Source organism: Dipodomys spectabilis, unplaced genomic scaffold (genome assembly GCF_019054845.1).
Source record: "Dipodomys spectabilis isolate Male_0828 unplaced genomic scaffold, ASM1905484v1 ptg000617l, whole genome shotgun sequence".
Classification (NCBI taxonomy): domain Eukaryota; kingdom Metazoa; phylum Chordata; class Mammalia; order Rodentia; family Heteromyidae; genus Dipodomys; species Dipodomys spectabilis.
In genome coordinates this window covers 130,523-155,070 of record NW_024871294.1, presented here as the reverse complement: position 1 = coordinate 155,070, position 24,548 = coordinate 130,523, and the positions used below count along the sequence as shown (strand labels likewise).

Below are 24,548 nucleotides of genomic sequence, written 5' to 3'. Positions count from 1 at the left end.
TTCTTCTTTGGTTAACCTCTGGGGTTCTAAGGTCCTGGGAACAACCAGCACCTTAATTTCCCCCAGGATGGCATGTTTGCACTCACCCATTCATGAATTTGGCCTTGTAGACCATGAGTTCAGATGTCAGTGGTCCCAAACAATGAATTGTGGAGTAAGATGATGATGGTGACACATGGTTTCCTTTACTGTGAATCTTCTGTGTGTCAGGTATGAGGTGGAATACATATATAGACCTATATCCTATGTAGACAATGTTTTATGTGATATAATAGTCAATACAATAAATGGTCAATACATGAATAAAACAAAAAATAAAATAACTACACTGAATGCAATACGGAGTCAACATATGTATAAAAATATAAAACATATATGTAAATTGTACAGGAATAAGGTGTTTTCTAGTGCTGGTGATCGATTTCAAGCCTAAGGAACAGACTTGAATTTCTTGACTTTAAGGAAGGAAGCTTCCTCTTCCCACACAGTGCAACAGAGTTACCCAGACTATGAGTTCCAATCCCAGTCCTGGTAGAAAAATGTCACCTTTATAGTATTTGAGGCCCAATTCTTAGGTATTTCATTATGCCTCCATTTGATGAATGTGATTGCTTAAATGCTTAATAAAATATTAACTAAAATCAATCAGTGTCGTGTAATATAATTGTGTATAATTTTATCCTAGAATCATTCAAGAACTGTTCATTCAATCATGACTTACATCACATTACATTGGTAATCATATGGATAGGAACAAGTTTCTTAGGATATCCTACCATTTGGAGGTGGCACGACCAGGATTTGAATTGTGGTCTCCAGCTCCCACCACTTCAACCCGAGGATCGGGAACTCACCAGTCTGTCCATGAACATCAACAAGACCAATGATTAGGCAGGCACCAGTGGCTCTCAGCAGTCCTCCTTGATACTTACAAGGCTGTGATAGGAGGATCATGGTCACAGTCATCCTAAGGAGTAAAATCCTTGAGACCCCTGTCCAACTTCATTGCCAACAAAGCCAGAAACCTTGTGGCTCTAGTGTAGAGGACCAGCCTTGAGCAAAAGGAGCTCATGAACTGTGCCCAGATCCTAAGTTCAAAGTCTGGGACTGGCAACAAACAGAACTACACAACAATCTGTGTAGCCATCCAGTTAAAGCAGGTCACCCTCTTCTCTCCAACTGAATTGGACAGAATTTCCTGGGAAAAAGGCTGGGAGAACCACTGTCATCTTGACTCGGCCCATGCTGCTTGCTTCACAGGATTCTGGCCACACCCCCATTCTTTCATGCTTCTTTGTGACCAATGGGATACAAGAATGGTGGCCATGCCCACATTCCATGCTGCCAGGTAGCACTGGGATTCCCTCTGTTAGTTTACACCACTACCAGCAGTTCAGGAAGGTAGAAGGGGCTGAGTGGTGAGAAAGAGACTCAAGGTGACTTTGGAGTATAGTAGAAAATTGATGCTCCTACCCCCACCTGACTCCTCCCCTCCCTTCACACAGTGCCAGGTTTCAAACCTCAGTCAATGTCTAGCTGCCAGCCGGCCTAAATCCCCGACCTGGTCCCTGCCCCTAGTCTTCTGCTCTGGGCCCATGTGTCCACAATGCTGGTGCCATCGCTGCTGCCCCAATTGAAGCAGCTGCCAACAGCTTCTCCCAGCAGCACAGGTGAGTTTCTGTCCCAACAACAACCTACCCTGGGTCAAACACCCCTCTGGGGGCACCATGACCCCCTGCTTGTTTCCTCTCCACGACGCTGATGAGCCACCTTTCTGTCTTGAGGATTTCTGAGATAGAAAATAAAAATATGCTCAGGCTGGGCTGGATCACGGTCCTCCTGTGAAAGGTATGCTCCAACAGGCCTGGTCCTCTGTAATTGGGATGGTAGACATGTGGTGTCATGCTCAGTCATCGGTGTAGATGGATTATCCTAAACTCAGTCCATAGCAGCGGATTCTTGACCACACATGAAGCTCTTGGTAGGGCCTCAACCATTGGACCTCAGTCTCCTCACAGGACAGTTGTGAGGAAACAAGGGATTTATACAGAGCGATCTCTGGAAAAGAGAGGGAATGGCCTTCAGATAAGGTTTTGGCAATTCTGTGAGCATATGACAGGAAGATACCAGAAAGGGCTCAGGTAGGGCCTGTTATTAATCATGCAACAGGTGTGGGATTATGAACCGAAACATGGCTCTCTTTCATTATTACCCTATCCCAATGAGGAAGGGGATCCTTCACTTTGTTCAGTTTTGCAGCTGGGGAAACCGAGGCACACAGAAGCCAGGTGACCTACTTATGACCTCAAGTTCACAGGAAGCTCGGCCTGACTTCTCTACCATGCTCCCTAGGACAATGGGTGCTATTCAGTCCACTTCTTGTGGTGGGAAGTCCACTTCTTTCAGTCGTGGTTCTTGAACTCTAGGATTGGGCACTATTCCCGAGCTCCTCAGCTCAAGGCTAGCGCTTTATCACTTGATCCCACAGTGCCACTTCCAGTTTTCTGGTGGTTCTTTGGAGATAAGATTCTCACAGACGTTCCTGCCTGGGCTGTCTATGAACCATGATCCTCATATCTCAGCCTCCAGTGTAGTTAGGATTAGAGTTTTATGCCACTGGCACCCGATTTAAGTGTAATTCTGATTTTCTATCTCTCTCCCTCTCTCTCTCTCTCTCTCTCTCTCTTTCTCTCTCTCTCTCTCTCTCTGTCTCTCACTGTCTCTCTCAGGAATGGGTAGAATTGGTGCTGTAGGAGGTGGGCCAACGTCCCCAGGTAGCTGGAACCCAAGATGGCCCACTCATTCTGGAGGTGGGCTGTTGGTCGGGAGCTGTCTCTTTCAGCGTGTTGATACATCTCCATGAGATAAGCCCTCTGAGCCCTGGCAAGACTGTCAGGGTTATTCATTTACCATCTAGCCTTACTGTATTTATTATATTGTATTCTTTTCTACATTATTTTCTAGCACCTGGCCAATATTATGGTACATAGTTACTGAATGAAAATGTAATGTCAACTTAAGAAAGTCATTTAGGGATCTGGGAATGTGGCTTCATGATATGATAAATGCCTAGCATGCATGAAACCCTGAATTCTATTCCTCAGTACCACATAAACAGAAAAACACTGGAAATGGTGTTGTGCCTCAAGTGGTACAGTGATTGCCTTGAGCAAAAAAGCAAAAAAAAAAAAAAACCCAAACCAAAAAACATTTAATTAGTAAATGCAAAACAAAGAACCGATACTTGGAATATATAATTGCTCCTGCCATACTGACACCTGACAATAGTCCATAATTCATGTACTTTTTCTAATATTAGGATATTGTGTTGAAAAAAAGTTTTGTTCATTAGGTCCCAGCACTTAATGCCTTGAATGTGCGTAGATGTCAGGTGAAGATTAATTCTGCAAATTCAAAGATTCCAAGTTTTTGAATGGTCTCTGCTAATCACAATGAGAAGGGTAGTCTAAGTGAGATTTGGAAATCTTTTTGGTTATTCATGGCACCACAACGGCAGAGGCAAATTAACAGTTGTGACAGAAGAGAAGGAATAACTCCAGAGTTAATGAATAAATGATAGTTACTAATGTATGCCAGAAACGTTTATAGAGAACGATTTTTGGTTATTGAACAAATAGTTATCAACTAGTCTTATTCCTCATTACCTTTAGCATTCTAAATCTCTTAGGCTACTTCTTAATCTCTGTGTAATACATGTATCTCCTTCTGTGCTGTTTTTTCTTACCTTAACTTCTTTGCTTTCTAAAAATCTGTCTTTCTATATTTCTCTATGAACATTTCCTGATACTAAATACACCTACTCAGACAGCAGAGAATGCTAATTAAGCGTCCCATAGCTCATGAGTCATTAATGAAACAACATAGAAAAGGAGGACATATTTATTGTTACCTCAAATTTTCTGAAAAGGTGCAATGCCATCATTTGATTCAAATTTCCATTATTTGTCTACATAGTGTCATTCATTGCACATAAATGCAAATATGAGCTGGGTGCTGGTGGATCACGCCTGGAATCCTAGCTATTCAGGAAACCAGAGGATTGTGGTTCAAATACAGAATGGTCAGGAATGTCCATGAGACACTTACCTTCAATTAACCACCCGAAACCCAGAAGTGGTGCTGTAGCTTAAGTGGTAGAGCACTCAATTTTAGCTGAAGAGCTGAGGGAGTGCGCCCAGGATCAGAGTTCAAGCCCCACAACCAACAAAAAGTGCAAATATTACCTTAAGTTTCCACAAAAGGAAGGACAAGATCAATAATATTCCCAAACAGAATAAATAATTTCAAAATGATTCAGTGCACCTACTTTTGCCGAGTTATTTAAGTTATGGCTTCTTTGCTAGACATATTCTCTTCCTTTATAAATTGTCAAATACTAACTTTACAATAAACTTCATCTAATATTTTTTGTTTCAAAAGAGAAGTCTATACAGTTGATGTCACTTAGCTTTCTTACTATCTTAATTCAAAGCCAAACCAGGCAGGAGAGTCTGTCAAACTCTTACCGCAAATTGAACACCAAAATACCAGAAGTGGAGTTTTGGCTCAAACAGTAGATTACTAGCTTTGGGGGCAGGTGCACTGGAAAGACAACTGTTCAGGGACAGGATCCAGCCTCTGGGTTCAAGCCCAAGAACCAGCACAAACTAAACAAACAAGCAAACAAAAAGCCCAGATTTTTCTTTAGGGCCCTCCTTAAAGGTGTACTGGTCAGAAAAGAGGCTTCTTTTGCTGATCATATTGACTGGATCTTGCTTTTTTGGAATCCTTATTACTCTGGAGAACTCAGGACCAGACCAAAGGAAGTGATAACTGACTCCTGCATCGAGAATCATCTCAGGGGTGAAATATCCATCTATAAGACACTTTAAAACCCCTATGTCTTTGTTTCTTTGCAGGAGAACACTTTTAAAACAACGTTATTTCCTTTTGTTCTATACTGGCCTTCAAATGGTACATTATTTCTTTTTGTAACACTATGAACTAGAAGTTTACATAAAAAATTTATATGAGTAAAGAACACACTCAAAAAGCCAGGGACAGAGTTTCCTTCAAGCCTTGGGATACTTTTCTTGTACAGTAAAAAGGAAAGCACAAGGTAACTTGAACGTTATTTTTCCTCTATGTTCCATTCCTCTCCTGTGGTCAGTTTCCATATCCAGTAACAGTTACTTCCAGTAACAATCGATGGTGCTGCTTGAGGTATAATGAATGTTTTCTGGCTTCACTGCAATAAGACGAGAACACCTATGGACCTGAGGTAAAACGTGTTTCAGAGACAATTTAGTAAAGAGAAAATATGAAATTTATATTGCTTTAAATATATTATACATGAGTACATTGAGTTCAAACTTTGTAAGTTCTCTGTAAGTTAAGGCGAATTTTAAATGGGAAGATGGTTTTCAGAACATTCTTTTTGTGAGTGTATGTGCTGTTCATTATTTCCCAAGTGTACATGGGCTAACAGTAAGGAAACAATAGCAATAATAGGAGAAAGGGAAGTTCTGATTTTAAGTATAAGGGTTCCATACAATATAGAAGACTACAAATAAGCAACATTGAAACAATAAAGCCAAGTCCAGTATGCAGATTTATGAGAGTGATATACAGAAAGCAAGACTCCTATGTGGAACATGAAGTATGAGGCCACTCCCATTCTAAATCATGCTTGCTAATCATGCAACTTTGTAGAAAGTAGAATGGAAGAATAATTCTGTTTTCAATGCAAGTCAAATATAAAAGCATGGATTTAACTGGAAAAATGTCCATCTTGTGAGAGCAGGAATTATGCTAGCAATAAACTGTTGGCTAAGATCTCATTTCTTTTTTTTTTCTTTACACACACACACACACACAGACACACAGACACACAGACACACAGACACACAGACACACACACACACACACACACACACACACACACACACACACACACACACACACACATATATATTTGTTGGCGGTGGTCTTGGCACTTGAACTCTGGGCCTGCGAGCTGTCTCTCTGCTATTCAGCTCAAGCTAATGCTCTACAACTTGATCCACAGTGCCAATTCCAATTTTCTTTTAGTTAATTTGAGAAAAGAGTCTCTGGGACTTTCCTACCGGGGCTGGCTTTAAACCTCAATCCTCATATCTCACCATGACCCAGCTTACGATCACATTCCTAACAGTGTACACTCAAGATATGTAATGTGTCTGTTCATCTATCTTTAAAAGAATTCTTTAGTTAAGGCTGAGGAGGTGTTTCAGAGGTACAGCGCTTGCCTTGCATGCATGAGGCCCTTGGTTCGATTCCTCAGCACCACTTAAGCAATAAAGAAAAAAGCCGAAATTGGCGCTGTGACTCAAGTGGTAGAGTGCTAGCCTTGACCTGAAGAGCTGAGGGACAGAGCCCAGGCCCAGAGTTCAGGCACCATGACCAGACACCCCACCAAAACAAAAAAAAAAAGAATTCTTGAGTTAAAAATCTGGGCTACAGCTTAGACATTACCCTCACAAAAATGTTTGTCATTTAAAAGTTGATACTCCTGGAGAAATAAAACCTAAGAATGTAAAGGAGTCTGGGAAGTTCAATTGGCATCCAGCCTGGGCAGAACACTCTTTGCAACAGTATATAAAATTAAGCAGTCAAAATCTGGATTGGAAAAATGGCTCAATTGATGGAATACCAGTCATGAGCAAGATTGCTGAATAAGAGCTTGAGGCTTTTGCATATATACATATAAACATATAAAGATTAGAGAATGGAATTACATAGTGATATATTCCCTGGACCAGGTAATTTTGTCTTAATAAAACAAAACAAACAAGAAAGGAATACATAGTTGGACATTTGGGCTAATTTTGTCATTATGTTTTGAGAAGTCAAATTTCCTGTTGAAATGCAATTCATACTTAATCCTCACTTGTGTTTTAAATTCTCTCTTCATTACAGAACATTCTTAGATGCAAAATGACTCATGATTCCCATCCAAAATTTGAAAAAATAAGTTATCTTCATTCTGTTGTAACCCAAAGAAATGATGAAGAATTACACAAGCTTAAGCTTGGAAAAATAGCAAAGTTCGTCTAATGAAGGATTTTGAAGATCTTGCTAAATTAGAATTTAGATTTAAAATATTTTGGTTTTGTTTGTAATTTTATATTCTATAGGATTCTACAAAATTGTTTTTAAGTAGAGGGTTTAATTGGCATTCACAAATGATTTTGCATTCTATGTGCCTATAATATTCTTTCAAGACCTTGGTTAATAGATAATTCCAACAGTTCATGTATGAAATGATAATGTGAATGTTGTAGACAGAGTTGCCAACAAATTGATGATATTAATTTATAAATTTAGAATAAGAGCAATTTTTGGAGTCTTTGGTATAACATGGTATGAAGAGAATAATTGTGTGACAACTTCTTTCTTCTACCTGTATGTAACACAGGAAGCAATTTCCTTAATTATTTGCTACTGTATACACTGAGAAAAATGTTACATTTGGGGTTTGATTTTATTTTTGTTTTTGTTTTATTGGTTTGTCCTAGCACTTTTACTCTGGGCCTGGACACTGTCTCTGAGCCTGTTTATGCTCAAGGCTTACCAGAACATGAATGGCATCACATTAGCAGCATTGTATTTTTTCACAATAGAGATAAGCTATTCATCATATGAATTAAGGGAAGTTTGAGATGCACCCTAAAAGTTGGAGAATTTTGGGCTAGGATGACTCTATATCATAAATATTGGTATTGGTGGTCATAAAAATAATAGCTTATTGTGATAAAACATTGCTTACTCTTGAAGAATTAATTATTACCGATGCTACATAGTTTTATCCTCTACCAGAACATGGTTATTTTTCTGTTGTCTCTCAATCTGTAACACCCCATTGGAAAGTGCATCTATTGCAGAATTACATAACATGCAAGCTGGTATTGTTTTGAATCTCTTAGGTATGGAATCTTCAGAATTTGAAAATGAGTAATTACTAGTCATTGGAATGTTGACGAACACATATATTCTGTCTTCTTAACAACTTATTTACTTTTACAAGTTATTTGTTTCCATAGAATTAAACTGTTTTCGCTTTTAGTATGAGAAAGTACTATATTTATTCTTTTTTCAAAATATTGGTAAGTATATTGTGAAAATATTGTCTAGTCGGATAGCATTCAAGTTGATGGTCCTCTGATTAAAAAGGGGTAATTAATTCAAATTAGACACCAAACAGTATGGATTTTTAAAAAGTTACTACATAAAGAATAATATGTACTTTACCAATACAGTGAAATTTTATTTCATGTAGCTTATTTTTTAAATTTAATTTTATTTTCAAAGTGATGTACAGTGGGGTTACAGTAATTTTAAGGTAGTGAATACATAACTTTTCAAACTTGTTACCCCCTCCCTCATTTTCTTCACAGTTTTCCTTCACCCCAGTACCCCTCTCAAGTTGTAATGTACATTTCCAACATATTGTCTTGTGAGTATTGCTATTGCATTGGTTTGCCTTTGTCCTCTGTCTCACCATTTTGTTGTTCCTCTTCCCCTCCCTAATTAAGGTAAATATATACACAATACACAGGCTACCAAAATCAAATACAGCAGGGAAATAAGCATAAAGGAAAACCCCAAAAGAAAATGGAAATCACATAGTACATTAAAAACAACAATCGCAAATAATACTCTCTGTGTGAGCCCTTGTCCTCTGTGCTCCGTCACCCTTTCACCTGAAGAGAGGTCCCAGAAGAGCCCAGTAGGGAAGTGAGAGTGCTGGGGGTCAGAGCAGAATGTGAATATCTGGGAGGAGCACCCCCTCCAAACACACATACACATACACCTAGCCTGTCCCCTCCCCCCAACTGTCAACAGTTCTCACAGAGTGATCACATTTCCCAGCTCTGCCAGCTTCTGCTGGTGCTCTCAGTCCATCTGGTCTCCTTGTCCTTCCCAAGAATCTCCCATAGGCCCAGAAGCATGTAGGCTGGAAGTAGGGAGTAAGTCCATGTATGTAGCCTTTAGGACCCCATCCTTTTCCCCAACACTGCCCCCACCTCGGGTCAGACACCCTTCTGAGGTCACCATGACCCCCTGCTTGTTTCCTCTCCTGGCTCTGAGGAGCCACTTGTCTCGGGACTCCTTCACCCAGTGTCCTGGCCTAGGGTTTTGGTGAATGGGGAGTCAAGGCTCTGGCCTTGGAGAAAGGGATAGGCAGGGTGGTGCTGCATCATTAGAGTGGTGCTCTCCTTGGTTGGGAGCTCCTGATTCCTCCAAGGGAACCCCCATGCTCTAGCTTGTACATTGTACCAGATGAGGAACCAACAAACCCTGGAGAGGCACTGCTCTGAGACTCTGTGTGTGTGTGTCTGTGTGTGTGTGTGTGTGTGTGTGTGTGTGTGTGTGTCTGTGTCTGTGTGTGTGCATGAGAGAGAGAGGGAGAGAGAGAGATATCATCTTCCTCCTTGTATAACCTGACTGTGCTCAGGTGAGTGATCATTTGGAAAATTGCAGGTGCTGCATGGACGAGTCTTCTGTCACTGGTCTGGATTTGTGTGTGTGTGTGTGTGTGTGTGTGTGTGTGTGTGTGTGTGTGTGTGTAGAAGTGGGTTGTAATAAGGAGGCTGGGTCCTTTGATAACTTGTGCCTTATACATTTGGGGGATGCATGGGCTCTGTGGCTGAGGTCTGGGGGCCTGGAAGCGGACTCAGCAACATTAAATTATAAGACCAAGGGACCTCTGTGCCTTCGAGCTGTCTACTCCTTTGGGCCTGGTTAGTGGCAGCTGGAGCTTGCGAGGACCTGGGTATGGGACCCACAGGGGTTGGCTTCCCAGGGGGACAGAGAGCATGGCCAGCACTTAGTAAGGAGGTGAGCCCTACTGGTATGGAGTGCACCAGTATATGTCAGACTCCGGGTTTTCTCATCTTGACTTCTGATCGGTGAGGACAAACCTATTTTAAATCTTTTGCTGTGATCTTCATATCTCACCCTCCTGAGTAGCTAGGATTATACCCATGAGCCTCTGGCACCGGGACTCTAGTTCTTTTTGGTGTATTAGGGTTTGAACTCAATGCCTTAGGCTTGCCAGTCAGGTCTTCTACCACGGTAGCCAAGCCTTTCTGTCTTGGGCATTTCCAAGACAGAGACTCACTCAATATGTGCTCAGGCTGGGCTGGATCATGGTCCTCCTATCTGTGACAGGCGTGCGCCATGAGGCCTGGTCCTCCTTAGTTGGTATGGTAGACATATAGCACCATGCTCAGTCATCGGTTTAGATGATTGTCCCAAACTTAGTTTACAGCAGCCATAAAGTTCTGGGTTGGGCCTCCACCATTGTACCTCAGTCTCCTCCTGGGACAGTTGTGAGGAAACAAGGGCTCAATACAGGGGGATCTCAGGAGCAGGGCCTGGCACAGAGAGACCGGCTGTCAGATATGGTTCTTGGCAATTCTGGGAGCATACGACAGGAAGATAACTGGGAAAGGGCTCAGATGGGGCCTGTTACTAGTCGTGTTACATGTACGAGATTATGAAACAAAACATGATTCTCTTTCATCCTTATCCTATTCCCATGAGGAAGGAGATCCTTCACTGTGTTCAGTTTTGTAGCTGGGGAAAATGAAGCACGGCGAAGACAGGTGACCAACTCATGACCTCCAGTTGACAGAAAGCTCAGACTGACTTCTCTGCCATGGTCCCTAAGAGAATGAGTGGTATGCAGTACACTTCTTGTGGTGGGAAGTCCACTTCTTGTCAGTCGTGGGGCTTGAACTCTGGGCCTGGGTGCTGTCTTCGAGCTCCTCAGCTCAAGACTAGCACTCTACCACTTGAGCCACAGTGCCACTTCCAGTTTTCTGGTGGTTCTTTGGAGATAAGAGTCTCATGGATCTTCCCGCCTGGGCTGGCTATGAACCATGTTCATTATATCTCAGCCTCTTAGTTAGGATTATAGTCCTGAGCCACCAGCACCCAGCTTAATTGTAATTATGGCTTTCTTTCTCTCTCTCTCTTTCTCTCACAGGAGCTGGTTGAATGGGTGCTGAAGAGGTGGCCCAGTGTCCCCATGTGGCTGGAACCCAAGGTGACCCTCTCATTCTGGAGGTGGGCTGTGGGTCAGGAACTGTCTCACTCAGCCTGTTGAACCAGCCCCATGAGGTAAGCCCCTCTGTGCCCTAGCTAGACCGTCCAGCCTTATTGTCCATCCAGCCTTATTGGACTTAGTATTGTTTTCTATGTCCTTTTCTAGCAACTGGCCAAAATTATGATACATAATTATGGAATGAAAATATAATACCATCTTAAGAAAGTCATTTAGAGCTCTGGGAATGTGGCTTCATGGTACAGTGATTGCCTGCCATGCATGAAAACCTGAGTTCAATTCTTCAGTACCACATAAACAGAAAAAGAAACACTGGAAGTGGTGCTGTGTCTCAAGTGGTAGAGTGCTAGCCATGAGAGAAAGAAAAAGCCCAGGAATAATTCCCTAGCCCTGAGTTTAAGCCCCAGGACTATAGTACTGGCAAAAAAACCCCAAAAACATTAAAAAATTTAGTTAGTAAATGCAAAATAAATAATCCATACTTGGAATATATATTGCTCCTTCCATACTAATACCTGACAATATTCCTTAATTCATGTACTTTACCTATATTAGGATACTGTGTTGAAAAAAAAGTTTTGTTCATTAGGTCACAGCAATTAATGCTAGGAATGTGCTTAGATGTCAGGTGAAGATTAATTCTGGAAATTCAAAGATTCCAGGCTTTTGAGTGGTCACTGCTAATCACAATGAGAAGGATAGTCTAAGTGAGATTTGGAAATCTTTTTGGTCAGTCATGGCACCAAAAAGGCAGAGGCAAATTATCAGTTGGGACAAGAGAAGGAATAACTCTAGATGGAAGGAACAAATGATAGTAACTAATGCATACCAGAAACCATTCTAGGGAACCATTTTTGGTTATTGAAGAACTAGTTATCAACCAGGCTTATTTTTCATTGCCTTTAGCATTCTAAATCTCTTAGGCTAGTTCTTAATCTCTGTGTGAAAAATGTATCTCCTCCTATGCTGTTGTTCCATACCTGATCTCTTTTGCTTTCTAAAAATCACAGTCTTCCCTGATACTAAATACACCTACACAGATGGCAAGAGGTTGCTAATGTAAGGGTCCCATAGCTCATGAATCATTAATGTAACAAACTGGAATAGGAGGACTTATTTATTGCTACCTCAATTTTTCTGAAAGCTGCCATGTCATCATTTGATTCAAATTTCCATTCTTTGTCTACATAGTGTCATTAAGTGCACTAAATGGAAATATGAGCTGGATCCTGGTGGCTTAAGCCTATAATCCTAGCTAATCAGGAGGTTGAGACCACAGGATTGTGGTTCAAAGCCAGCCTGCTCTGCAAAGTCCATGAGACTCTTATCTTCAATTAACAACCAGAACCCCAGAAGTGGTGACACAGCTAAAGTGGTAGAGCACTGAGCTTGAGCTGAATAGCTGAGGGACAGCACCCAGGATCAGAGTTCAAGCCCCACGACCAACAAAAAGTGCAAATATGACTTTAAGTTTCCTCAAAAGGAAGGACAAGGTCAATAGTAATCTTCCAAAGCAGAAAAAAAAAATAAAAAAATAATGCAGTGCACTTACTTTTGCTGAGTTATTTAAGTTATGGATTCTTGGCTGGACATATTCTCTTCTTTTAAAAATTGTCAAATATTAGCTTTATAATAAACTTCATTTAGTATTTCTTGGTTGGAAACAGAAGACTTGATACAGTTGATGACACTTGGCTTTTTTTTTTTTTTGCCAGTCATGGTGCCTGAATTCTGGGCCTGGGCACTGTCCCTAAGCTCTTCAGCTCAAGGCTAGTGCTCTACCACTTGAGACACAGCACCACATCCAGGTTTTTCTGCTCTTGTGGTGCTGAGGAATCGAACCCAGGGCCTCATGCATTCAAGGCAAGCACTCTACTCCTGAGCGACCTTTTCAGCCCGTCACTTGGCTTTCTTACTATCTCAGTTCAAAGTAAACCCAGAGTCTGTCAAGCTCTCATCTCTAATTAACCACCAAAAAGTCCAGAAGTGGGGGTTTGGCTCAAGCAGTAAAGTACTAGCTTTGGGGGCAAGTGGACAGGAAAGACATCTATTCAGGGACATGGTCCAGCCTCTGGGATCAAGCCCCAGAACCAGCACAAACTGAACTAACAACCAAACCAAGAAACAAACAAACAAACAAACAGGTATTTCTTTGGGACCCTCCTTAAAGGAGAACTGGTCTGAGAAGAGACTGCTTTTGCTGATTATACTCACTGGATCCTGCTTTTGTGGAATCCTTATTGCTATGGAGAACTCAGGACCACACTAAAGGAATGGATAACTAAATCCTGCAACAAGAGAATCATCTCAGGAGTGAAATATCCATCCATAGAGCACTTTAAAATCTCCATGTCTTTTTTTCTTTGCAGTAGAACACTTTTAAAACAATGTTATTTCATTTTGTTCTACGCTGGCCCTCAAATGGCACATTATTTCCTTTTGTAATACTCTCGACCAGAAGTTTACAAACAAGCTTTATATGAGTAAAATACACACTTGAAAAGTCAGGGATAGAGTTTCCCTCAATCCTTGGATCCTTTTCTTGTACAGTAAAAAGGAAAGCACAAATTAATTTGAACTTTGTCATACCTCTACGTTCAATTCCTCTCCTGGGATCAGGTTCCACCTTCAGTAATAGTTACAATTCCCGTAACAATTTATGGTGCTGCTTAGGTATAAGGAATGTTTGCTGGCTTCACTGAAATAGCACAAGGACACCTTTGGACATCATGTAGCAATTTTTCAGAGACAACTTGGTAAAGAGAAAATATGGAATTTAAATTGCTTATAAATACATTATCCATGAGTACATTGAGTTCAAACATCATAAGTGCTCTGTAAATTAAGGTGAATTTTAAATGGGAAGAAGGTTCTCAGATCATTTTTTTGTGAGTGTATGTGCTGTGCATTATTTTCCAAATGTACAAGAGTTAACAGTAAGAGAAACAATAGCAATAATAGGAGAAAGGGAAGTTCTGTGTTTAAGGGTTCAATACAATATAGAAGACTCTACAAATAAGACAACATTGAAACAATGAAGCCAAGTTCAGTACGTAGATTTACAGAAGTGATATAGAGAAAGCATTTCTCCTAAGTGGAACATGAAGTATGAGGCCACTCCCTTTCTAAATCACACTTCCATCGTGCAAATTTGTAAAAAGTAGAATAGAAGAATGATTCTGGTTCCATGCAAGTCAGATATAAGAGAATGGACTTAACTGGAGAAAAGTCCATCTTGAAAGAGCAGGGATTATACTAGCAATGAACATGGAGGCAAAGATCATATTTCTTCTTATTTCCTATATATATATTTATATGTAAATATAATATGTATATAAATATATATATTTATATAAGATTTCCTATATATATATATATATATATATATATATATATTTTTTTTTTTTTTTTTTTTTTTTGCTGTTGGTCGTGGCACTTGAACCCTGGGTGCTGTCCCTCTGCTATTCAGCTCAAGGCTAGTGCTCTACCCCTTGAGCCATAGTGCCACTTCCAGTTTTCTTGTAGTTAATTAGAGAAAAGAGTCTCCGGGACTTTCCTACCTGGGCTGGCTTTGAACTTCAATCCTCAGATCTCACCACCACCCAGCTTAAGATCACATTTCTAACAGTGTACATTCAGCATATGTAATGTGTATGTTCATCTATCTTTATATGAATTTTGAGTTAAAAATCTGGGCTACAGGTTAGACTTCACACTCACAAAAATGTTTGTAGTTTAAAAAGTTGATACTCCTGGAAAAACAAAACTTAAGAATGTAAAGGAGTCTGGGAAGTTCAGTTTGCATCCAGCCTGGGCAGAACAGTCTTTGAGACACTATCTATAATTAACCAGCCAAAGCTGCATTGGAAGAGCAGTTCAAGTGATGGAATACCACTCATGAGCAAATTGTTGAATAAGAGTTTGAGGCTTTTGCATACACACATACAAGCATACGCATACACACAGAGGTACTTATATATGCACACATGAATACACAAATGAAACAACTCTCAGAATATGTAGAAAAGTTAGAAAGCAATAGAAAATATGTCCTGAGTAAAACTAGAATCAAGTGATAAATTTTAATATTAAAAAGTCCTCAAGTGAACTTTCTTCAAAAAATTTGAGACTATTAGATAGGTAGGGATCAGAGATAATAAGAAAGTCAAGTAATCATTATTAAAGGGATCGGATCCATGAAGGAATGAATCAGAGACCCCTGCATGTGCATCTGAAAATGTTCATATCCTGTGTCAAATGTTAGAACATCTTTCAAAATTGTACATAAACAGTCTGAGCAGTCAATGGATAAGATCATCAGAGAAGTTCAGAATTGCTAGTGTGTTTCTAGATTAAATAAACCAACAAACTATGGCAGGGCAATGTGATACAAGCCTGGAATTCTAACACTCAGACTAAGACAGGAGATTAGAGAGTGGAATTACATAGTGATACCTTCCCTGGACCAGGTAGTATAATTTTGTCTCAATAAAACAAACCAAGTTACAAGAAAGGAATACAAAGTTCGAAGTTTGGGCTAATTTTGTCATTATGTTTTGAGAAGTCAAGTTTCGTATTGAAATGCAACTGATATATAATCCTCAGTTGTGTTTTAAATGCTCTCTTAATTACAGAACCTTCTTAGATGCAAAATAGCTCATGATTCCCATCCAAAATTTGAAAAAGTAAGTAAGTTTCATTCTGTTGGATGCCAAAGAAATGATGAAGGTTTACAAAACTTAAGCCTGGAGAAATAGCACAGTTTGTCTAATGTAGGTCTTTGTGGACCTTGCAAAATTAGAATTTAGATTCAAAATAAATAGTTTGTTTTTTTTTGTAATTCCATATTCTATAGGATACTACAAAATTCTTTTTAAGTAGAGGTTTTAACTGACAAATTCACAAATGATTCTGGCATTCTATTTGCCTAGAAATTCTTTCAAGAGAGTTATAATTAGAACTTAGATAATCCCAACAGTTCATGTATAAAATGATAATGTGAATAATCTAGACAGAGTTGCCAACAAATGGATGATATTAATTTATAAATTTAGAAAAAGCATTTTTTGAGGGTTTGGTATAACATGGTATGAAGAGAATAATTGTGTGACATCTTCTTTCTTCTACCTATATGTTACACAGGAAGCAATTTCCTTAATTATGTGCCTCTGTATACAATGAGACAAATGCTAGGTTTGGGTTCACTTTTATTTTATTTTTGTGGGGGGGTCTGGTCGTGAGGCCTGAACTCTGGTCCTGGGTACTGTCCCTCAGCTCTCCAGCTCAAGGGTAGTGCCCTACCACTTGAGCCACAGCGCCACTTCCGGCTATTTTTCTTTTTGCTAATGTGGTGCTGAGGAATCGAACCCAGGCCCTCATTCATGCAAGGCAAGCTCTCTACCACTGAGCCACCTTCTCAGCCCAATTTTTGTTTTTGCTTTATTGGTTTGACCTAGGGGTTGAACTCTGGGCCTGGACACTGTCTCTGAGCTCAAGGCTCCTTCCCTACCATTTCAACCTCAGTGCCACTTGTGTCTGGCTTTTTCTGAGAAGTTTATTGGAGATAAGGTTCTAAGGGACCTTCCTGCCTGGATGGGTTTTGAACCATAATCTTCTGATCTTAGTATCCTGAATATCTATGATAGTTAAAAAAGTATAAATATAAATAATATTTGCAAGTGTTCTGATCTCAAGAATACCACTGGGGGAAAAGTGATGCAACTGAGTTTATTGTGGTGTTCTTTGCAGAATTAGGAGGGCATCACAATACCAGAGGTGTAGTATTTTTTCACAGTAGAGATATGCTATTCATGATGTGAATTAAGGGAATTTTAAGGTGCACCTTTCAAGTTGGAAACTGTTGGGCTAGGATGACTTTATGGCATAAAGCTTGGGATTGCTTACTCTTGAAGACTTATTACAGATGCTTCATAGTTTTATCCTGTAGCAGAATGTGGCTATTTTTCTGTTGACTTCTCAATCTGTAACACCCCATTGGAAACTGCATCTATTGCAGAATTATATAACATGAAAACAAGTACTGTTTTGAATCTCTCAGGTATGGAATGTTTAGAATTTGAAAATGAGTAGTTATTAGTCATAGGAATTTTGAAGAACACATATATTCTGTCCCAACAACTTATTTAATTTTAAAAGTTATGGGTTTCCATAGAATTAAACTGTTTTCGATTTTATGTGTGTGAAAGTGCTAAATTTATTTTTTCCAAAATATGCAAGTATATTGTGAAAATATTGTCTAGTTGGATAACACTCAAGTTGACGACCTTTTGATAAAGAAAGGGTAATTAAGTCAAATTAGACGCAAAATAGTATTGATTTTTAAAATTTTACTACATAAAAAATAATATTAACTATACCAATACAGTGAAATTTTATTTTATGCAGCTTATTTTTTAAATTTAATTTTATTGTCAAAATGATGTACAGTCGGGTTACAGTAATTGTTAGGTAGTGAATACATAACTTTTCAAACTTGTTACCCCCCTCCTTCACTTTTCTCACAGTTTTCCTTCACCTCAGTACCCCTCACAAGTTGTAATGTATATTCCCAACATATTGTCTTGTGAGTATTGCTAATGCATTGTTTTGCCCTTTGTCATTTGTGTCACCATTGTGATGTTCCTTTTCCCTTCCCTAGTTAAGGTAAATGTATACAAAATACACAATGTACCAAAATCAAATACAGCAAGGGATAAACCAACCGGGGAAAACCAAAGAAAATGGAAATCACATAATACATAAAAAACAACAACCACAAATAAAAATCTCTGATTCCATATCTTGGAGTTCATTTTGTTCAGTATCAGCTTATGTGGTCATATATTTGCATAACGAAGCCACTGGAAAATAATAGTTGCATGGACACTACATCGTGAAAACAACATGTTAACAGTTTTTGATGGTAAAGGTGGAATTAGGATTGATGAATTCGCGATTCTGATAAAGGAATTTCAAAAGAGTTTTAAAATTATGACACGTATATTTTAATTGTTCAAACTTTTTAACAACGTAGCCTATTAAGAACATTTAAAATTGCCTGAGAAAATAGGCTTTCATGCAAAGAAATCCATGGAGACTTAGTGGAGAGGGAGCAATGTGAGTGAAGATGGCTCATTTTCACACTAAACAAACAAACCTCAGAAACCTTGCTGTAAATCCTGTAGCTTCCCTTGAAAATTGTCCTTACCCAGGAAATATATTCACTGTATGAAACAAGGTTATAGTGCAATTTAATTCAAATTTCTTTAAAAAAAGACATCAAAATTTGTGAATTGACCTTTAATTACCAAACAGTAATTCTCTGAAAAAGATAATTTGGGTCAAAATATTTAGGGAGAAAGTGTCCTCCACAATGAAAAAAGGTATTGGGTTTACACTTTTCTGTTTGTAATACTTTCCACAATGTCTTTGCATGTGAAGCACTGAAACACAGAAAAAAAATCTGATTGGATACTTCAAACCAGTGATTTCACATTTCTAAATGGCTCACAAATATAATATCCTTATTAACATGAGATAGCTTATTGCATAAGCTATCTCAAAAAGTTTTGGGTTCAGAAAAAAATTGAGCACATGGAAAAGGTCAGAAATCAGTGTTCTTAGAAGCCCTAGCTAAGCAAATTGGCTTCAGCAGTGGAGGGAGGCCAAAACTTTTGACATAGATTGTAATATTTTTGCTACCTAAAGTGATTTTACAGAGCTTATTTGGCTCACTACAATGCAGAACTGATTGAATGAAAACATGAAAATAAATCCCACATCCAAAGGAGGCAACTTCAAAGAGTTTTAAAGGAGAAACCATGGAGATGTAGCAGTGGGGGAGGCCTTATAGTCCTTCAGCTTCTCTAGACTTGAAGTCAAGAAGCTGTGATTAATTGGAAATCAGGCAAGAGCTAAGAGGAGGACATAGAAGGAGAACATAGAAGCATTGTCCTTTGTAACAGACACTGTTATCCAAGGTATGGGTGATTTAACTTTATTCTCTTCCATACATCTTGTTGAGCAAATGCAAGACTAAGGGAAAAATAATCTATTGAAATAATTTTGCAAAGAATAACTTCACTGTTCCTGATATGGTATCTAAGGAGAGTCTTAAGAGAAGATAAAAGTGGAGTATTCTGCAGTTTCCTCTAAGCATCTTGTTAGCAAAATATATCTTTGAGGTTAGAAGTGATTGAACCAAAAAGTGGTGGAGTACTTATGTTTGTTAGCACTTTAGACACAAGAAGACTTTCTTTTTTTTCTTTTTTCTTTTCGGGGGGGGTCTGTTCGTGGGACCTGAACTCTGGGCTTGGGCGCTGTCCCTCAGCTCTTCAGCTCAAGGCTAGTGCTCTACCACTTGAGCCACAGCGCCACTTTCAGCTTTTTTCTTTTTGCTTATGTGGTGCTGAGGAATCAAACTCAGGGCCTCAGGCATGCAAGGCAAGCGCTCCACCACTGAGCCACCTTCCCAGCCCGACACAAGAAGACTTTCAAGGTAAAAGAAAAAAGAAAAATGGATATCCAAATATTTGTGATCACAGTTTCTTGGACTGGTTTTTTTGGAGACAAAGTTTTACATTAGAGTTTGTCCTGATTAACATCAATGTTGGGTTTTTATGGCAACCAAATGCAGGTGTGAAGTTTAATGGTCTCCCTTGAACAAGTAAACAGCATGATAAAAAATGGCAAATAATATTTAGTGAATTACTTTCACCAATTACTTTTCCAGAACAAAGAAGGAAATATATTACTCAAAATCAATTGACTTAAAAGTATGAAGAAAGAGTAGTGAAGAGAGATGAAAGAAAACTTAGAGGATTGTTTTCTCTCCAGCAGAGTAATGGGTTCTTGATATTTTTCTCTTCCATTCTATCTTCACAAGATATCAAGTGTGTCTCAGGACTGGAGTATCCAGTTCAGTCAGAGAGAACTCACAGAAGGAAGATAACATTTGAAGCAGATATAGTTGATTTATAACCTGAAACAATCTATATAAATCTGTTCAAATTTCTCCCCTACCTCAAATGCCCTCTTTTAATAGTTTTGTTTGCTTTTCCCAAGACTGCCCTTCATTAACTGCTTAAAATTTTGAGAGGTCATATTCATAATTTCTAGAGATTGCTGTTTGGTTGTAATTTTTGTGTGTTTTTTCACTGAATTTCAAAAGGTTGTGCAAGTGTGTTACAATTAAATATGTCCATCTAATTGTCCAATGCTCCTGGATCAGATTCACTCCTTCCATCATTGTCAACCAACTCCTTCTCCAAGATTTATTTCAGATTAACCACTTTCTTTATCACATGTGTACATTGATATTCTAGCTGAACTTGCCCCTTGTTCTATTTTTCATTCATTCTATGTATTTACTATTATTCCATTCTGGTTTCAACTTCCTGATAGTCATTCTGTTAAACTGTCTGTTAAAAGTTTGAAAGGTTTATATACATTCCATGGAGTTTCAATCCTGCATATACTTGAACTTATGTCAGCTTATATTTCCATAATTCATTCATCTGCAATAATAATTTGCAAGACTGGAGGTGTGAAGCACCTAGACATGATTTAATTCTCATCCATTTGGAAGATTAATCTTTAGTCAACAAGAAAGTTTAAAAATGGTTTAGAATGTATTCTAAACTACCAATTTTTATAAATGGCTTTGTACAATGGTGTGTGATCATTTAATTTTACATGGGATAATATTTTCTACTACATTTAAGTTTTGAAAAAAGAAAATTAAAATGTACTATAATAGAGGAATATGATAGAAATAGAAGACAGATTTTATGTTTGTCATATCTCTGATGAGTACCCATATTCAAGACTTACTATGTTAGATAAGGAAAACATAAAATAACATATTATAAGGCAACTATTTGTGACTTTTTAAAATGTACCTTATTAAATGATGAAATTTACTTTATTAGCTAACGTTTGGGTTTGAAATATGGGAGGCTGATATATTTAACAAATTTTGGAAGGCATCTAATGACCAACACAAATGGTGGGTGGCACTATTTCTACAGTTTAATGAATGGTTGAACCTGATTGGCATTAGTGCTGGGTAAACAAATCAACTCTATTGTAACTCTATTGCCACTAAGTATCATCTATTTGTCAAATGTTATTTTGGTGAATGTGAATTTTTTTTAGAAGGTCGTGGGGCTTGAACTCTGGGCTTGGGCACTGTCCCTGCACTCTTGAGCTCAAGGCGAACACTCTACCACTTGAGCCACAGTGCCACTTCTGATATTCGAGTGGTTTATTGGAGATAAGAGTCTAACGGACTTTCCTGCCCGGGCTGGCTTTGAACCGTGATCCTCAGATCTCAGCCTCGTGAGTATTTAGGATTACATGCGTGAGCCACTAGCGCCTGGTTTGCGAATTTGATTTTTCAAAGATTATTTGAAAAAGAATACAGTGGGGGCTGGGAAGATGGCTCAGTGTTAGAGCGCTTGCCTTGCATGCCTGAGGCCCTGGGTTCAATTCCTCAGCACCACATAAGCAAAATGAAAAAAAGCCGGAAGTGGTGCTGTGGCTCAAGTGGTAGAGCTCTAGCCTTGAGCTGAAGAGCTGAGGGACAGCGCCCAGGCCCAGAGTTCAGGCCTCACAACCAGATCCCCCCCCCCCCAAAAAAAAAAAAAGAAATGTAAAAAAAAAAAAAGAGAAAGAATACACTTTCAGGAGATTAAATATTTTGAGAATGACAACATTTTTATACCACAGAATCAAGTTTTACTGAAGTACCAGTGTTTTTTTTAATTGTGAAAATACTGTTCAGAGGGGTTAAAATTACATGGGCAAGGTAATGAGTACATTTCTTATCAAGCATTGTTGCCTCCTCCTTTGTTTCCCCTTCCCATCCCTTGGCATCCTCCCCCTGCCCCCCGACCCGATCCTCCCCCCCTTCCCCCCCCCCCCCCCCCCCCCGCCCCCAGCACCAAAGTTGTAAAGTTTGTTTTCGACATGACAACTTGTACATCTCACGGTGTTATTAAGCACTAAGGATCTTCTCAATTCATGTTTTTTTCTGAATTACATTTGACTTCTAAGTCAAGTTTTCCTGGCCTTAATAGACCAATTGTGGATCTATCCTTCCAGGAGCTATTTTGCTGGCCCACTTATGCTGGACTGAAATCTTTCATTAATCATTAGGGGAGGGGTATTAAAAATAATCTTGTGACACTTTGTGATTTTGTTATCTCATATGGGCTGGTCATCTGTAAATTGAAAGTTTGAATTGCAGTACTTTCTCTTAGATTTTGTGATCTCATCCTTCATTTTAAGTTGACTTGAATTTCACTATTGCTTACTGCTAATTCCTGTTTCTCAAGGAATTGGGGCCCTGAAATATTATAGGAAATGAGAAATTGACATGACTCTTCAATTACTTTCTGTTGGCATGTTGCCTGGGCCTAGTTGAGAAGTCTTGACCCTGTTATCTGATGATGCAGGTAACTGGGACATAGGATCCTAGGACCCATACATCTTGCAGAAGAATAATATCTTTTATACATCATATCAGAAAAATTTGGGTATAATCAATAGGAATGCTTCAGAAATATGGAGAAAAACATTTTGGAACCAGTGAGTTAAAACAATAAACAGAGCAGCAGAGTAAAATCCCTTATAGATTAGAGGAAAACAACATTTTTTTCCATGTGAATTCAGAAGAACAAGAACACTTAGAAGGTATCACAGGTTTATAGTGAAGACATTACATTGATACTTTTTACATTCTAGTATGTATTCTAAACCTAATTATTTATATTCCAATTCTCTTTATTGGAATAAATAATTATCAATTTATTTGTCAAATTATCAATTAATTCTACTAAGTTTCACTGTGTGAAATATGAAATCAGCACATATAAATATAAAATATATAACTATATGTAATATAATAAAAAGGGCACATGTTTTGCATTGTTCTGTTGTGGTTAGGGTATCAAAGACAACTCTGTTTTAAAGTATTATTGCATTATCTGTACCTCAGTGTTAGGTAGAGTTAGACCTAAAGCTTTACCATTTGTAGATTTAAAGCCTGGAGGCAAGAGGAAACACTGTGATTAAAACATTACCAATTTAAGGCCTAATAATGAGGAGAAACATGGACTTCTCCTGGAGCTATGGAAATATTTGGTGATAGAAAGGAAGTAGTGTAAGTTCCTGCCTGGTTGGAAGGTACACAGGCCAGACATCAGGAAATCACGCATATGAAGAATTTTTTCACCTTGGCGTTAGCTACTTTTGAAATGGTAGGTATAATAAACACTTAAATTTTGATAAAATACCTTCTAGTCTGAACAGTTCTGTCTGAACTGTTCATCTCTCTATGATCCCTTGTAACTAAGATTAGTTTTGTTCTAGTAAGACAAACTATGCTGTCAGGGTAGGATATTCTGGTTGGTATGTTCCTACGTGGAAGAAGGATAAAGGGTAGACATTTGTGCCAGTAAGACCTCATTTGGGAAAATTTCAGCTGCAGAAGTTTAGAAGTAGCTCTTAAGCAAGGCTTACTTTGAATCTATTAGCTCCACAAAGCTAACTCATTCACGTAAATAAGTACTTGAAAAAGTCATCACCTTAGGACCTAGCTATAAGTGCTTCAAAGTATGATCAAATCTAAAATGAAAAAGACTTAAAATTGTCATTGACAAAAAATGCAAATGTGAGCAATCGACCGAACAATATAATTTTTTTCCCACTATACACATTATTTTAGGGAAATAAGATCAATAGTATTGTTAGGAACAATAACGTTTCCTTGCTACAAATAGGCACCCAAGGATATAAGCCTATATAAAGATTGCATCATTAACTACTTAAATTTAGAGGATACTACATGCTTCAGCAGCACGTATACCCAAATTACAACAATACAGAGATTAACATGACACTTGCACAAGGATAATATGAAAATTCGTGAAGTATTCCATATTTTTCATTCTTCAGTTGCAGAAATGAAAAACAGTTATTTAAAAGTTGATTACAAAATTACAAGTGTAACAATATATGCAAGTGTTAGAATTAAACATTAGTTTGACATCAGTGTATTAAATCTTCACCTTAGAAAGGCCTTTACATGGAATAACCTTTACAAAACTTTTGAAATTAGTTAACATTGTCATTTTATCCAAAAAAAATATACTACTATAAGAACCTAGAAAAAGGGGCTGGGAAGGTGGCTCAGTGGTAGACCGCTTGCCTTGCATGCTTGAGGCCCTAGGTTCGATTCCTCAGCACCACATAAGCAAAAAGAAAAAAAAAATGGAAGTGGTGCTGTGGCTCAAGTTGTAGAGCGCTAGCCTTGATCTGAAGAGCTGAGGGACAGCGTCCAGGCCCAGAGTTCAGGCCCACGACTGGACCAAAAAAAAAAAAAAAAAAGAACCTAGAAAAAAAATAATCTTAAATTTTCTATATGAAATACAATCTG

General features: G+C 38.6%; 1 pseudogene; it reads left to right on the top strand.

Annotated features, from left to right (window-relative positions):
• The first annotated feature begins 23,957 nt into the window (after positions 1 to 23,957).
• LOC122101030 lies at positions 23,958 to 24,057 on the top strand (annotated as a pseudogene).
• Positions 24,058 to 24,548: the final 491 nt, after the last annotated feature.